Source organism: Anastrepha obliqua, chromosome 1 (genome assembly GCF_027943255.1).
Source record: "Anastrepha obliqua isolate idAnaObli1 chromosome 1, idAnaObli1_1.0, whole genome shotgun sequence".
NCBI lineage: Eukaryota > Metazoa > Arthropoda > Insecta > Diptera > Tephritidae > Anastrepha > Anastrepha obliqua.
The window spans coordinates 154,867,843-154,886,574 of NC_072892.1; positions in this window are offsets into that span (position 1 = coordinate 154,867,843).

Below are 18,732 nucleotides of genomic sequence, written 5' to 3' on the forward strand. Positions count from 1 at the left end.
TTCGACACCTGAAGAAGCGGTTGCGGCATTCAGAATGCATGTTTTGGAGGTACCTCATTCAGAGTGGCAAAAGTGTTTCGACAATTGGTTCAAATGCATGCAAAAGTGTATAGATCTTCATGGAGAATATTTTGAAAAACAATAAAGTGATTTTCAATTATTAAAATTTGTTTTTGTTCTCTAATCCCGACATATAAAATGCACCCCTCTTATTCCCATAGCTTTCAAACACTTATTTTGTGATTTATCACTATTTACCCGCACTAAGCGATACTGTAAATTTCGGTTTCGGCCTAACTCGGACACTTTTTTATTGGTTCACTTAAAACTTGGTTTTTAGTATAGGCCGTAAAGTTAATGACCTATTGACTTAAGGTGGATTACACAAGAGTAACGGTACTAAGGTATACACGCATAAAACTGCACCAATACAAATAAGGCGAGACATAAATAAATGTAAACGGGATAAAAAAAAACAAAGGCGCAGCAAAGTATTTACTGATTTGAGACATTAAATGCATCACCAGAAGCGGATGGCGGCAGCTAATAATAGGAAGAAATTAAATTATAACCTGCAAAGCTGTGTGGCCGCACACAAGACCGACACAAGCACATTACGAGTAAAACAAAAGAAGATCCAGCTAAATAAAAACAGCAACAACAACAATCTAAAGGCATCTGAGATGCAAAGAAACAACGGCAAGGAACATAGTTGACCGTTAGCAGCGGCACAAACATTCAAAATGGATGCAATTTTGTTGATAACAACTAGAGCCAAACAACCAACAACAACAAAAAAAATGATATGTGACTATGCACGCTGTGAAACAATAGAAGAAATGCTATGAAAATACTGCGGGAAAAACGCAAAAACTGAGAATCACCAACAACATTAGCAACAATGTTTGTAGAGCAGGAATTTCTAATTGCAAATTGTTGCGATTAAAATTGTTGCAAGTGGTGTGTAATTGCGTGCAGCTGATATGTATGTGTGGATGCTGGGCGATGGTGTAGATATATGCACAAGGTGGCGCAAAATTAGTCACCCTATAAGGAGATGTGGTAATTTTTGCAAAAGGCATCACACCTAACACTATTGGACCCCAGATACAGAACAACTTTCTTCTTGACAGCAGCAAAGTCGCTCCAATTAGCATAAAATTTCAAGAAATTAGCTCTCGTTGGTACTGCCTTATTATAAGAAAACCACAGGACCACGAAGCGAGACAAGTGTTGCAGATAGAGGAGTTAAAAGGAGGCCCAGGCAGACCAACAAAAACATAAAAAAATACTTCAAAAACCGACATGCGATGCAGACGCGTGATTGAAGGGACGACTCAGAACCGCGTGAAGTGGAAATATCGCACAAAGAGAGCCGACTCGAGATAGGATAAGGCTGGGCAAAAGAAGAAGGCGTCGTAAGTCAATTATATTTGACAGTAGTGAACTGCTGCCAAACTGAATGAAGAAGCAAAGCGAATGCGTCTGGTGGTGAACGAGAACAAAACGAAGTATCTCCTTTCATCAAACAAACAGTCGGGGCACTCGCGTATCGGCACCCACGTAACGGTTGGCAGTTATAATTTTGAGGTTGTAAGAGATTTCGTTTATCTAAGAATCAGCTTTAACGCCGCTAATAATGACAGCCTGGAAACCCAACGTGGAACCTCTCTTGCCAACAAGTGGTACTTTGGACTAAGTAGGCAAATGAGTAGTAAAGTGCTCTCTCGACGAACAAAACAAACACTCAACTAGTCTCTCATTCGTCCTAATGTGCGTCCGTAATGTATGGCCCAGGAGCGTGGAAGATAACAACATCCGATAAGGCGTCTTTTGGAGTATTTAAGAGAAAGATTCTGCGGACGATTTTTTAACCTTTATACGTTAGCAGTGACGAGTATCGCAGGCGATGGATTGCTGAGCCGTATGAGTCCCCCGACAACATAGACTTAGCGCAGCGAATAAAGATGCAGCGGCTACGTTGGCTGGGTCATATCAACCGAATGGATACAAACGCTCCGGCTGTGAAACTATTTGATGCGGTACCGGCTGGTGGTAGCAGAGGAAGAGTAAGGACTTCTCTGCGTTGGAAAGATTAAGTGGAGAGGGACTTGGCTTCACTTCGTGTGTGCAACTGGCGCCGGTTTGCACGAGAAAGAAACGACTGGCGCGCTTTGTTAAACTCAACTAAAAACGCCTAAGCTGCTGCCAGTACAAAATGGGGAGCGCTGGAGGCCCCACTAAATATTGGGTTGGGAAAAAGTAATGCCGTATTTAGTCAATTGAGCGCGACATTTAAACATATTTTGCGTTGTTCTTATTGCATGGGGTCACACTAAACGGCGACTTGAAGACGACAATCTGTACTATACGTGTCTCTTTGACAGTGTTGTGATCGTACGTTTCAGTCTTAAGTTACAGCGCGTCAAAGATGGAGTCCACCAAGCAAAAATTCGTCATATTTTACGTTTTTACTACCTTAAAGGTAAAAATGCAACGAAGGCGGCGGCAAAAATTTGTGAAGTTTATGGGCCTGATACTGTAACGATTTGCACAGCACAGCATTGGTTCGATCTCGATTTCGTTCTGGTGTAGTAGGTGTCGAAGATGCATCCCGTACTGGTAGGCCAATCGTCGTAGAGACTGATAAAATCGTTGAAATTATCCAAAGATACCGGCATGTGAGTATTCGCTATATTAGTCAGGAACTAGGTGTAGACCACAAAACCGTTTGGAACCATTTGCAGAAGATTGGATTCCAAAAAGGGCTGGATGTTTGGGTGCCACACGTGTTGACGCAAAAAAATCTCTTGGACCGAATCAACGCTATGCTGAAACGGAACGAACTTGAAACATTTTCGAAGCGGATGGTGACTGGCGATGAAAAGTGGATCACGTACGACAACGCCAAGCGAAAAAGATCGTGGTCGAGAAGCGGCGAGCCGCCCAAACCATCGCAAAGCTCGGATTGACCGCCAGGAAGGTTTTGCTGTGTGTTTGGTGGGATTGGAAGGGAATTATCCACCATGAGCTGGTCAACTATGGTCAGACCCTTAATTCGGTCCTCTACTGTGAACAACTTGACCGTTTGAAGCAGGCGATTGACTAGAAGCCACCAGAATTGGTCAATAGGAATGGTGTTGTCTTCTATCAGGACAACGCTCGTCCTCACACATCTTTGATGACCCGCCACAAGCTACGGGAGCTCAGATAGGATGTCCTATCGCACCTACCATATAGTCCGGACCTGGCACCAAGTGACTATCATCTTTTCCGGTCCATGCAAAACGCCCTTGGTGATACCAAGTTGGCCTCAAAAGAGGCTTGCGAAAACTGGTTATCTGAGTTTTTGCAAATAAGGAAGGAGGGTTTTATAAAGGGGAGATAATGAAGTTGCCTTCTAAATGGCAACAAGTTTGCGAAGAAAACGGGGCATATTTGACTTGAATCGGATAATTCTAAGTACGTTAAATAAAGCGTCAAATTTCGATCACAAATATGTCATTTCTTTTTCCCCAACCAATATTTTCATGAGTCAAAATCATTTATTTGTTGTTTTGTAAAGGATGTATAGGGTTTTCCAATCAGAGGTGCTATTTTGATATTCAAAGAAAAATGCTATTCTTTAATATAAATCATCGGATATTAATTCATTCTAAAGAGGAAGGTATGCCGTTAATAGTGAAAAATAACATCAGGCAAATGACCACCACGACCACGCTTACAGGACAATTTCCTTTTCATGAAATTTTCCATAACCGAATTGCAAAGTGGCTGCCCTATGTCCTCGAGGGCCTCACGAAATCCGTCATTGAGGTCTTGAATCGACCCTGGGCTGTTGGCGTAGAGCTTCTCTTTCACGTGGCCCCAAAAAAAAGTCACAAGCTGTTAAATCACAAGATACCGGCGGTCAATTGTGAACACCTCTTCGAAAGATAGCACACTCCGGAACTTTTCCCGTAAAAGATCAATGGTTGCGTTGCTTGTGTGGCACGCAGCGCCGTCTTGTTGAAAATAACCGTTGTCCAGATCAATACCATCCAATTTCGGCCATAAAAAATCGTTAATCATCTCTCGATAGCGCAATCCACTCACTGTTATTGAAAAACCCTTTGTTAAAAAACAACGTTTGGATGATTAATTATGCGCCACCTTGTTCATATGCTCATATGCGTGTACTCGCAGTGCTGGGCTACACTCGCAGCGCTTATAATGTCAACAATATCGCCAGTAAACAGCTAACGCTAATGGTCATATCAGCAATGCTCGTAAAATGCGACAATTTGTTTTTGTTTAGCAAACGTTTTTTTTTGTTCCTATTCTTCTTCTTCTTTTTTTCTACTTCTCCTTATATTAGTATTATGTTGTTGTTGTTGCATTGCTGTAATTTTTTTATTATTGGTTTTTCTGTTGCTGTTAACGCGCCTCGTCAATCGACGACTTAAATATGCGCGCGCACCTTAAGCACCTTTTAATAGCTTATTAGACAGTGGCACCAGCAGCAGCAGGCGCAGCGTGAGCGGCAGAAGCGGCTGTGGCAGCATAAAACTGGCACCAACTGGCAAACCAATAAATAGCAAATAACAGTCACAGAAAGAAGATAAACGAACCACGCGACCGCTGTCCACCCTTTCACCAAGAACACCGCCACTCCGCTGTCCATCACGACAAATCGCGCCGGCAACAGCGCAATAACTGCAAAAAAAAACACGAAGAAATTAAAAACAGTTCGCATAAAACACCAAACAAAGCACCAAACTATAGCGACCTGCTGGCAAACAAACAAGCATATATACATACAGACAGACGGACACACAGTCTAAGAAGGCCCGTATCATCACCTTTGCTAGCCAGCAACTTGTTGCAAACAATTGACGCTGATTGAAGAGGTGACTTCAAATGGTTGCAAGTTGCTCGTCGCTCGTTGCTCTTGCTGAACGTTGCTCGCAGGCTGAAAGTTACTTACTTGTTGTTGTGTGGTAAAGAACAAACTGCACGGTTGTAAAAATAAATCAATTTATGGCCTTCTAAAGTGGCACAAAGCAGCCTGAAGTGGACTGTTAATTACCTGAATGGGTGAGTGGATGAGCGGCTGAGTACCTGAGTGCCTGCGTGGTCAACTCTATGATGAGATAGCCACTTGGCTGGTCGTTGGTTCATTGGCTGCCTTTTTGTTGCTTCGCTATAGCCCCTTGCTACTGTGGCATTGTCGCGTAACACCGGTAAATTGTTTACAATGTTTGATGATTATCCATTATCGGACAATGTGATGCGCCGAGCAACGGGCGACTAAGGTGACAACAAATGTAGCATAAAGCATATGGTAAATAGGCACTGAATAGGCGACAACAACAACAGCTACACCAATACCAATAACAACACCAACGGCTGAATGAGTTGAACTTGGAAAGTGCCAACTGTGCAGTGAAATGGTTTTGAATGTTGCGCGCAGTAAAATACGATATATAACTGCGAACGGGGTATTTAACGTTTGTTATTAGCATTTGACATTAACATTCTAAATCGTGGGTGATTATGAGCGCAAACTAATACTTAGACACAGATAAAGGATGCCGATTTAGAGGAGCACAATTTAAGAGCACAGTAGCTGGCTAGAAACTAGTGTAAGTCTTTCTAGTTGGCTCGAATGTTAGACTTATCAGTAGTGCATGTGAATTTGTCAGGCAAGAACAGTGAAAATCCATTTCAAAAACTCTACTCCTTCAATTTCAAGAAAAATAGTTCTTCACATGTGTTAAAACTACAGTTTAAAGGAAAGTATTCATGTCATGAAACAAAGCTTGGAGACCACGCGTAAGAAAGGAAGAAAACTCAACACAGTTGAGTAAAGGCAGAAGATTGTGCATACGCGACACGTCTACTCGGCTCATAGTGAATCTATCAGAATCAGGAGTTGAGCTGACATTAATGTATAACTTTTTTAATTCTTTGATCTTTTCCACTTTCCTTTTTCATTCTTTTTCTTAATTGGCGCAATAACACCTTACGCGATCTTAGACGAGTTTGACAAAGTGCGCCAGTCGTTGTTTTCTTGTGTTAACTGACGCCAGTTGGACACACATAAGTCAAGCCAATTCCTTCTCCACCTGAATTTTTCAACGCAGAGAAGGTCTTCCTCTTCCTCTGCTGCCTCCAGCTGGTACCGCATCGAATACTTTCAGAGTCGGAGCATTTGTATCTATTCGGACGATATGACCCAGTCAACGTAGCCGCTGGATCTTTATTCGCTGCGCTATGTCTATGTCGTCGTAAAGCTCATGCAATTCATCGACTTATCGCCTGCGATAGTCGCCTTCGCCAAGGTGAAAAGGTCCAAAAATCTTGCGCAGAATCTTTCTCTCAAACACTCTAAGTTACTCCTCATCGGATATTGTCACAGTCCAGGCTCCTGTGCCATAGCCTTTTTAGACAGACAGAAGCGACGTTATGAACCATATATGCAGATTGTTTAAGTCAATTTGGATCTTCTGAGCATACATTGAATCCTTAACAGGGTCCTGTAGATAAAGATTTACCAAGGCCTGACAATTTTTGAGCAACATAGCTGAAAGGCCGAAATCACCTGTATGTAAAGAAAGTTTGAGAGAAACCTTCCCCTCGAAAATGTCATTACATGAGATGCTCAAATTGCCAAAATTTAGAACTCCCTTCCTCGGATGAAAGGTTAGGTGACGATTTATCAGCCGAGACATAATTTGTGGATTTTCGGACTAAGGGGCCGATTTTACATAGGAAACGGATTGTCTGGTTATTGATTTTTTTTGGCTGCAGGCTGTTGTAATCGAACTTTACTTCTATGGGATGGGATGATAAGTGTTGTGATCACCAGTCGCGAACTGATAAATTCCACGTCACATAAAATGTGTTGTTATGATGTAACAATGAATATCCTACATAATGAGTATTTATGCCATGTGGCATGACGTAATTTGGAGGGGTATATCATTCCTGTTTTTGTACGAGCCGAAAATTTCATTTCGCATGTATGCTCGGTGTATGTTGAGATTGAATATAATATGATCTCTTATATATATTATAAAAATAATTTTTTTTGATATATTGAGACTTATTCTTGATTTCATACGTTTTGTGTATGTACGATATGATGTTTTCGTGTCGTATGAAATCAAGTCGTATTAAAAGGCATCACCTCATGTGCGATGTGATGTGATCGATTAAGATACGTTGTGATATAAACAAAAGCATACAACATATAATATCACAATATATACAGAAATGATTTTGAGTGATGGAAATCTTTATTTGGAGCTTTACACTTTTTTCTGTTAAAGCATAAAACTAAGTTTGCATTTCACGTGAAATGGCTGTCAAGATCCATACAAATTGCATTGCCATGAAATAGGCCTGCAATTTCATCTGTATTTCTTTACAAAGTAGTACTCAGGCCATGACGTGCAAACACCGCGCAAAATGCCAGCAATATTTCTTCACACCAATTTAAAATGCACGTCGAATGATCGAAAACTGAATTCACTCGTTTGCGAGTGAAATGCCTGAGTTTAAAAACTCCGAAGATATGACAATTTATAGCAAAACTTCTTCGCAAAGTAAATCTTCTTAAAAATTTTCTGTGTCAATATATTGGGCTGTTCAGAAAGTAATTTCGTTTGTTTTGTGGTAAAAATGAAAGACGATCTTCGTATAATGAATAAATATTTAATTAAATTATATATTGGCGATTCTGAGCCAACATCTTTTGCCATATTGCATGATTCCATGCTCATAAAATTGTTGGTCTTTGCCGGGAAAAAACTGATCCAGCTGATTTTTGACGTGTTCATTTGAGGTAAAGGTTTACAATTCAAAAAATGTTGCAGTGGCCGGAATAAATAATAATCCGACGGGGCTAGGTCTGGATAATATGGTGGGTGTGGCAGTACATTCTATCCAAGCCGTAAAAGCTTTTGGCGAGTGATCAAACTTGCATGAGGTCTCGCATTATTTAGGTGGAATACTACACCTTTTCTGTTGAATAATTCTGGCCTTTTCTTTGAAGTGCATCATTCAGTTTGTCCAGCTGATGAAAGTAGACTTCCGAATTAATTGTTGTGTTATCCGATAAAAGCTAAAAAAAGTGACTCCTTTAAAATCCCACCAAACAGATGGCATCACCTTTTTTTGATGGATATCGGCTTTTGAAATGCTTTGAGCCGGTTCATCTTTTCTTCTCCATGATATCTTGCATTTGACATTGTTATACACAACCCATTTTTCGTCTTCAGTAGTGATGCGCTTCAAAAATGAATAATTTTCACGATGTTTGAGGAGTGAAGCACAGACGTCAACGCGACGACACAAATTTCTCTCCGTGAGGACATGGGGAACCCATATATCGAGCTTCGAAGTTAAACCCAGGCCTTTCACTTGGTCATAAACAGTTGAAATCGATAAATTTGACCTCTCACCGATCTCACGTGTTGTTATTCGCCAGTTTGCATCAACTAATGTCTTTATCGCGTCTTTATCAGCTTCAACCGGCCTTCATCTTCGATATCAAAACTGCCGAATGGAAATATTGCAAACCAGTTCTGGCACTGGCGTATTGTCAACACTTCTTCTCCATACAAATCGAAATTTCTTAACGAACAACCCGATATTTACAATCTGCCCCAGAAAAAGGAACAGCGATTAATCATGAAGTATTAAAGATATATATTTAAAAAAATGTTACATTAAAGTATACAAAACTACGAATCGCAATTACTCAATAAGCCCCGTAGTCTTCATCGTTGTCGAGTATAGCCAGGCATCTTCTCGGCATGCTTTGAACCAGCTTTTCTGCGTAGCTCGTCGACAAAGAGGACCAGATCTTGGAACTTAACGCACGAGTTGCTTTAAATCGTGCACTGGCTTACCGGCAAGATGCGTTTTCATAGTTCCCCACACATTTTCAATGGGGTTGGCGTCTGAGGACTGCGAAGGTCAGTCCATTACTGTGATGCCATTTTTTTGTTTCTAGGCCTTACAGAGTGTTTTTCTGAGAGCAGTGATTGTGATGATGTGGGACGGTAGGATATGTTCTCCTCCGAATCTGGCAGCTTCATGATTAAGGTCAATAGGTGATTCTGTTTTCGACAGTCTGGGGCAGAATTCCAACCTAAATCCCATCAATCTCCTCAATGATATGTGTCAAGTGGCTGCCATCAATGTTGCGTCCGTCTTTTCGCATTTTTCATGCCTTTTGGTAAGTTTTCCGTTGATAACTGTTCGCAATACTGCCGAATATATTCTCGTGACTTCAAGTAGTCTCAAAGAAAGAAGTCAGCATTGGTTAAATGGCTCACTTTTACTGGGAAATGCCAAATCGTGAAAACGGGAGGTAACGCGAGCAGAAACCGCTCAAGTGGAAATGCGTCTAGTTGTTCAAGATGTTGCTCGAACCAAAATCGTCCTCATCGTTGTTGTGGTTTAGAATTCCATTACAATAATTCGCACGCCACTGACGGTCAGCGGGCATTAAGTCATTTATTAAATTCGCTGTAGGGTTCGTCTGGTGATGCCCAATCGCGTAGCCTCTCGTCTTGTTGATGTTTCTTCGTTTCCAGCGACATTGGCAGCCACAGCTGCAATATTATCGGAAGAAAAATTAATCCTGTGGCGGCCACGCGATGCAAGGTCTCCTGTGAGTCCAGTCTGTTCGGCTCGAACATGTTGCTGTTAAAATTTCATGGCTGTGAAGTTAGTACTAGTAGTTTGCCCGGTTGCCGCAACGTCACATTGGCATTACAGTCCGAGATGAATCATTGCATCTTTGTTTTGTGACTTTAAGGCGTTACATTTCGTCGCGCAATTAAAACACTAAGCTCGTGGTTATACCGTATACGGTATGTACCGTCTTCTAATTGTATAGGGCCGAATAGTTTTCTGAGAATTTTTCTTTCAAGTCGCATTAGTAAATTCACGTCATTAACTTTTAGATCCCATGTTTCACAGCCGTAGGTGAGAACCGGTTTTATTATAGTTTTGTACATCTGGAGCTTTTGTTCCTTTGATATCAATGAAGACTTCATAAATTTAATATGGCCAAATTATGATCTATTAGCTACCTGAATACGGCCGTTTATTGATAAAAACGGATCCTTATTTATGCTGGGTACTACGCCTGAGTATTCAGACTCTTGCATGAGCTCAAAAATATAACTTCCGATTCTGATGTGGCTATCATGACGTCGCAAGAGCCACAATGTGGTCGGCGTATGCGCATATTTCTTCTTCTTAATTGGTCTGATAACCGCTTACGAGATTTTGGCCAGGTCTCACAAAGCGCGCCAGTCGTTTCTTTCTCATGCTAACCGGCGCCAGTGGGACACATCAAGTGAAGCCAAGTCCTTCTCCAGCTGATCTTTCCAACGCAAAGGAGGCCTTCTTCTTCCTCTGCTACCACCAGCTGGTACCGCATCGAATACTTTCCGAGCCGGAGCGTTGGTTTCCAATCGGACGACATGACCCAGCAAGTGTAGAACGGGCATGAAGAGAGCCTCGTAGAGTGTTAGTTTTGTTCGTCAAGAGAGGACTTTACAACTCATTTGCCTACTTAGTCCAAAGTACCACTTGCTGGCAAGAGAGATTCTACGTTGGATTTCAAGACTGACATTATTAATAGTGTTAATGCTGGTTCCTAAATAAACGAAGTCTTTTACAACCACAAAATTATAACTGCCGACAGTGACGTGGGTGCCGATATGCGAGTACGCTTTGCCTCTTTATAAACTTTGGAAAAGGCAGAACCAACAGTGCGGTGGATAAGGCCAATGATGCCAATATCATCGGCATACGCCAACAATTGTACGCTTTTATAAAAAAGTCGTGCCTGAGCGATTGAGTTCTGCGGCTCGTACGATCCTCTCCAACATCAGGTTAAATAAGTCTCCCGACAGCGAGTCACCTGTCTGAAACCTCGTTTGGTATCAAACGGCTCGGAGAGGTTCTTCCCAATTCTGACGGCGCTGCTGGTGTTGAGCAACGTCATTTTGCAAAGCTATATTAGTTTTGTGGGGATACCCAATACAGACATCGTGGCATACAGGCAACTCCTTTTCGTACTGTCGAATGCAGCTTTGAAGTTCTTTCATGGGTATTTTCCAACATGGCGCATATTTACCTTGATCTATTTTGATTATTGCTGAATGCACTGTTACAGAAGCGTTGAAGTGCTTATGCTGAAATATTGGAAACATATTTCCGGCCAAATTTTTAGCTCCCAGAACCCAGAGCCGTACTCTGACCCAGATTTTCTCTTCAAGGCTCCGTACACTAAAACTTAAATTATGTATTTATCAATATGTGAATGATAAATAAAATAAAGTAGCGATTAGGTTTATGTGGCGTTATTGCCATTTATGGCAATAAAATATCAATTTTTTTAAGCCTTTCTACCTCCGCGACTTTTAAGTGCCACTCATAAATGTACAAGTCATTACGATCGATTTTGGCTACCGTAGACATTGTGACAGCAATGAATCGATGAACTTATCTACACAAATACATAGGCACTTGCATATTTGTCTATTTATCGCTATGTAAGACTTAGAGTTTTACTGTTGTTGTCACTGATAAGTCCAAGTGAATAGCTGCTATTGACTTCTGAAATAAAGAAGCTCCACAAATTGGCAAACAAAAAACCGAAAACAAAACAACACACATAATGTAAACGTAAATGATTTGAATGGTGAGATCAGATAGTTAACTGAAAAATATCAATAAGCGGAAAACGAGTAATGAGAATATCTGCGGAGTAGCGATGGAGCTGAAGTGCCCGGGATGCGGCAGTGCGTTTGTACGTTGCAGCTGACTGCAATTTGTCAGTTGTTACATTGAATTGCCAATGCTGATTTTTTCTTTCCACACTCGCGCTGCAGCTTTGAGGCCCAAATATGGAGTCAATGAGAAGCCGAACCATTCTAAACGTAAGCGCATGCGCTTCAGTCAACGGCGTCAGTTGCGCGTCTCACGCAGCTTCACAACAGAGCAACTCACAAAAATTCTAAGCAGTTATAACTAATGTTATTACATACATACATACATACGCACACTTGTACATACTGCCACTTTAATGTATTTACTACCTTTGCGTAAGTTTGATTTTGCGATTTATGTATTTATGGCTGGACGCTTCATTTACAGCTTCAACAACAAAATTTTACTACCAATGCGACCTGTTGCGTTGACGCTGAATGAGCAGGCATATTTAGTTTTGTTTTTTGTGCTTTTTTTGGCATCCACCAAAGTGAAAGATTAACCGTACACTCGCGCATTGTTGTTGTTGTTATTGTATTGTGTATGCCGTTATGGTTTATGAAAATCGTTTTGAAAGTGCATTTCCATGTTTATTTGTCCGTGTGACGGGGTTGATGAGCAAAAGAAAAACATTTTTTTTCCGTCTGACTTGGACAGTCAGTCGTAAACGATAATTGCTCAGGCGAATGTGTTTTAAAAATAATGATTTGCAAATTGGCAATTGTGAAAATTAAATACATATAATAATTAAATATGTGCGCGAGTATATGAGTTCCCGTTTGTGTAACGGCAAGTCGCATCAGGACATTTTTATTTGATTTTGTGTGCTTTGCAGACGTGAATGTGATTTTGACCTTACAAGGCAGAGTTGGGGAGATGTCAGCGCCTCGAGTTAGACTTTGTAATGATTCACGCAAATATTATTTGGTAAATAATTATAAAATATTAAAAAAATACGAAAAAAATGTATAAAAAAAATTAAATTTTGTAATGTTTCACGCGAATATTATTTGTCAAATAATTAAAAAAATATTTAAAAAAATACGAAAAAAAAAATTAGTAAATAAAAAAAAAAGAAAAATAATAAACTTTGTAATGTTTCACGCAAATATTATTTGCCAAATAATTAAAAAAATCAAAAAAATATTAAAAAAAATACAAATATAAAAATTAAAAAAAAAAATTTAATTTGTAATGTTTCACCCGAATAGTACTTGTCAAATAATTAAAAAAAATTAAAAAATATAAAAAAACACAAAAATAAAAATTAATAAAAAAAATAAACTTTGTAATGTTTCACGCAAATATTATTTGCCAAATAATTAAAAAAATTAAACAATATATTGTAAAAAAACACAAAAATAAAAATTAATAAAAAACAGAAACTTTGTAATGTTTCTCCCAAATATTATTTGCCAAATAATTAAAAAAATTAAAAAAATATTAAAAAAAAATACAAATATAAAAATTAAAAAAAATTAAATTTGTAATGTTTCACGCAAATATTATTTGTCGAATAATTAAAAAAATTAAAGAATATGAAAAAAAACACAAAAATAAAAATTAGTAAAAAAAATAAACTTTGTAATGTTTCACGCAAATATTTTTTGTGAAATAATTAAAAAAGTTAAAGAATATGAAAAAAACACAAAAATAAAAATTAGTAAAAAAAAAACTTTGTAATGTTTCACGCAAATATTATTTGTCAAATAATTAAAAAAATTAAAGAATATGAAAAAAACACAAGAACAAAAATTAATAAAAAAATAAACTTTGTAATGTTTCACGCAAATATTATTTGTCAAATAATTAAAAAAATTAAAGAATATGAAAAAAACACAAAAACAAAAATTAATAAAAAAAAAAATAAACTTTGTAATGTTTCACGCAAATGTTATTTGACAAATAATTAAAAAAATTAAAAAAAATAAAAAAAGAATAAATAAATAAAAAATAATAATAAACTTTGTAATGTTTCACAAAAATATTACTTGCCAAAACTATAAAAAAAATATTAAAAAAACACAAACAATAAAAAGTAATAAAAAAATAAAAATATTGATATTTAAAAATTTGTTTACCTAAGAATTAGGTAAAAACGGTCGCTAAGCGCGAAAACTCGCAAGGAACTCGTTTGCTTTTCATTTGTTCAAGGTGGCGCAAAACTGATTACCCTAGCGGCAGATTTATAATTTTTGCAAATTGCGTCGTTCATCTATCATATTTTACACTTGTGAACTAAAGAGCTGATTGCAGCTTATCAGTGCGGCTTTAGAGCTGGAAAATTGAGATAATCAAAATTTTCAATCATAATAAGTCTTGTAGAGGACTCACGAAAGGAGGATCGAGACATACACCACCTTTTCGTCGATTTATCGCCGCATTCGACAGCACCAAAAGGAGTTGCCTATATGCCGTGTTGCCTGAATTGGGTATACCCGCAAAAGTAATATGGATGTGCAAGAAGACGTTGATCGATAGCGCCGTCAGAATTAGAAAGGAGCTCTCCGAGCCGGTTCATGCTAAACGAGGTTTCAGACAAGGGGACTCGCTGTCGTGTGACTTCTTTAACCTAATGCTGAAAAAGATTATGCGAGCCGCTGAGCTTAATCTCTCAAGTACAATTTTTTATAAGATTATCGGACATCAACAACCACGCGGTTAGCTCTGCCTTTTCCAAACTGGGTAAAGAAGCAAAGCGAATAGGTTTGGGGCCGAACGAGAACAAAACGAAGTACCTTCTGCCATCCCAAGCTCAGAGGTCCAACGTAGAGTATAGGGTCAAGAAAGCGAATATAGGTAGCACTTTACACGTATAAGAGAATGTCGGATAAAAAATGGGGTCTCCAACCAAAGCTACCGAATTGGTCCTACACAGCCATTGTAAGGCCAAAACTAACTTATGCGGCAGTAGTCTGGTGGCCCGCAATAGAAAAGAAATATAACCAAACCAAGCTGAACAAGATACAAAGAACAGCTTTATCTTAACTACTGAAGCGCTTAATGTACTAACACATCTATTACCATTAGACTTACACGTGAAAATAATCGCTACTTGCAGCGCGTTGAGACTCAGACACATAGGAAGCCGGACGACAAGGTCGTATGGTCACAGCAGAACCCTCCTACAGGGATCCTCGCTGCTCAAAAACAGATCAGACAACCTAGTCCCCGACCTTAACTTCAAGAAAGACTTTACGGTACGTTTTCCACCGAGAGCCGAATGGGGTAAAGGGAAGGTGATTGGAAGATGCGATATTGAAATATACACTGACGGGTCTAAGAGGAACTGTGGTATGGGAATTGGCTTCCATTTGGAGCCGTTCAACCTATCTCAGTCCAGGCAGAACTGTTAGCAATCAAATCAAGGGAATGTCCAGGGCTAGCTAGGGCACGACTTTGCACGTTCGGTAAGACTTTCTTACAGCAAATTAATGAGATCTCAGACCTCGAGATATTGGATCTGGCTTAGAAGCAAAAAATAAATAAAAAACAAGACATCATCACACGAGAACAGTGGTGGTAAAACGGTGTTGGTCGCTAATTAGAATTATTTCAGTAGAAATACCCAACCACTTGTATAACAATGAACTCCTGGCATCAAACAAACAGTCGGCGCACTGGCTTATCGGCACCCAAGTCACAGTTTTGATTCGAGATTGTAGGAAATTTCGTTTATTTAGAAACCAGCATTAACACCAATAATAGTGTCAGCCTTGAAATCCAACGTATAATCTCCCTTGCCAACAAGTGCTATTCTGGACTAAGGCTCTCTGCAAGGGTCTCATCATACCCGTTTTAAAGTATGGCGCAGAAGCTTGGACGATGACAATAGATGGAATTTTTCGTTTCCTGAAGCAGTTAACAAATAACAAATCTGTTGGCCCAGTTTTCAACGCGCCTTTTAGTGTTAGTACCATCATGTTGACGTACCAGAATTATTCTTGAAATACTAATTTTGGATAGATGTTTCAACGCTAAATGAAAATTAAAATATTTTAAGCTAAATTAGGTCTAAAGGATGCAGTTCGGAGGGCAGATTAGGATAGGCCAAATAACGAACAACCAACTGCTGTTCAATTCGATAATCCTCAAATATCAGTTGTCCGACATCTTGACGAACTTGAGAAGATCAACAAAAAGTAGAGAAGTACCGCAAACACATACTGCCAAACAATGCAATGTTCTTCCTTATCCTGCCTTTGAATACCTTCACAAGCACTTACACAATAGAACAAAGTCGAAAACGGATACCGCGAGTATTTTGCCTCTAAGAATAAGGAAGTGAAAGGCGGTACATCTCTTAACTAGATGGCTGAGCCAAATGGTAACATGGGTTCTTGGATACTGCGATATTGCGGAGCCGATAAACTAGCGAGACTTGGTATAAAGTTGACTACACAAACACTGACATAGGCATACTCTTACAGACTTCTAAGCTATTAAATTTTGTGAAACTTGTAAAAGCAACGAATGAAAGATGACCTAATGAATCCGCCAGTAGAATCTCCCGACAATTGTGGCTGACTTATAATGTTAGGTTAGGTATGGTTATGGTGGTAGTCGGTCCGAATGACCTTAGACCTCACAGGTCCGTTGTGATACCACTGTGCGACACGGGAACCTTGCTTACAATGCTAAACGCACAGAATCTCTGCAAAGCCAAAATAAGCATAGTCTTAGTACACTGATTTCCCTTACAACGGGGCACTGCCTAATAGGCAGACACGCTTAGTCGTGAAAATTTCTTGCAGAAACTGTTTAAATGAGGAAAAGGAGGAGACGATTTCGCTCCTTCTGTGCCCTAGTACTGCTCTATCCAGATCTGGATTCACCAGTTTATATATATATATATATATAATTCGGGCTTAAACCCTTTTTGGGTGTTTAGCCGCGCTCCTCCGCCTTGATATTGTTCCACGAATAGAAGGGCATACCGTTTTAAGCCGACTCCGAACGGCAGATATTTTTTATGAGGAACTTTTTCGAGGTAGAAATACACTGGAAGGTTTGTCATTGCCTGCCACCACTTTAGGTAGACAATTTTTTAATGAGCTGGAAGATTTCAGTGCTGTGGATATCAGTGATCGTCTAAAATTTTTGAAAAGTTCACACGGGTTTTAGGAGATATAAGTGCAATTTCCCCACGCGGTATCACAATGGTCTATGAGCCTCGGTGCCTCCCTTAGTGGACAACCTAACTTCGCCGTGGGGTCAAATAACTTCCCGACAGATTTATTTAAAGTATAGACTCAATCAGTGCTTGCTTCGAAACATAGATGTTCGTTCAGTTTTAATGAAGTTGAAAGGGATAATTTTTTGTTTTTGGTCGCAACAACTAGCACGTAGAGCACTCAGACAACATTAAGTTCATTGTATTGCACTCGGGTTCCATTTTTAATTTTCTTTAGACCGAAGAAATCTGAGTAGATCTTGTGATGCCAAGGAGTCAAGATGGCCGCTTCTTAACACATCAGTGCCAAAGACATCAAGCCTGATTCGGGCGAAGGTCGGGCAGACACACAGAAAGTGATCCGCTGACTTATACTCCTGTCCACCTTTTCCATGTGCCAAGTGACCTGTCACATTAGTGCAACCAGCTGCCTATAGTCCTTTCTGCTTAATGACAGGAGGATCTGTGACAGTTGGGTGGACATGACAGGTAACATCGGTTTTGTCCATCTGCAGCCTCTCTCAGACTGCTTGTGGGTTAGGATAACCCATTTGCTAACCGTGACTTTGATGGCTGCAGAAGGGAGGGGCCAAAGAAGTTGTCCTCAGAGCCCATCCTAGCTAAAAAGTCAGAGATCTACTTACCCGCGATACCCACGTATCTCGGGACCCAAGCTCAGCTTTCCTGTTGCTACGGACACATACAGATCTGCCTCTCCACCTGTTTTCCACACTTCCGCTTGAAGCACAGAAACAAGAGTAGATTAACCAATTTTTTTTTTTGGATTTACAATTTTAGCTCCCTTCGTCCCCTTCGTTTTCCTTTCACCATCCAAGATTTTTCATCACAATCTAAGTTGTTTTTACCGTTAAAGTTCTGCACAAGAATATTTTTTTTTGCTTATGTGAATCAGTGTTACGCATCATTTGTGAGAGCCGTTTAATGCTAAGAGCAACAGCGGCAAGAAGATAAAGCACACCTCACCAACAACAGCTACAACAATGATTTCATAACAACAACAATGATGTAGCAACCAGTAGTTGAAGTTTAAAATACGCAGGGAAGATAAGGCGTGAATAAATCGACAGTCATCAGGTGGTCGGTCGCCGGTGGGTCGGTGGTTCGGTGGTTCGGTGGATTGGTCAATCGTTTGCTCGCCAGGCGCCTCCACTAGACTAGCGTGCACGCCACAGTCACCGCATTAATAATAATAATTTTTGGGTAAATTAAATTAGCATTAAGAGCTGCACGGAAAATCACAACAATAATAGCAACAAAGTTGGCAACAGCGAGTAAAGCGCACGCGCAACAAGCATCACAACTATCTTGGGGCACAAAAACGATTAAGCGGCACTAAAGCTCCAAAATGCGATGCATCAGAGGACTGTGAAGTAGCCACGAAATGTAAGGCGGCGGTTCAACGGTGGATGGCTTTGAAAGTAGCATAAATGTGTATGTAAACAGTAGTTTGTATGCCAAAGGTAGGAGATATGCATTGACTAACAGCACTTGACCATTTCGCCTTGCTAGCCCATCGTTGTGGGGCACGGTTCGTGCAAAATGTGGCACAATGCACGCAAGAAGTTTTGGGGGGCGGAGTGTAAGGGTTAAAAGTTCCAACTGTGTAACTTTTTCGATCTTTGGTTTGGTTGAGGCGAAATGGTTATGTAAATTGAATTTTCTCTTGGGCGAAACCATATCCACTTGCGGTGTGGCGGATAAATAATTGTTGGTGTCAACTTGGTTGCAAATACAGTTAGCAGAAGGGTTTACTTTATACA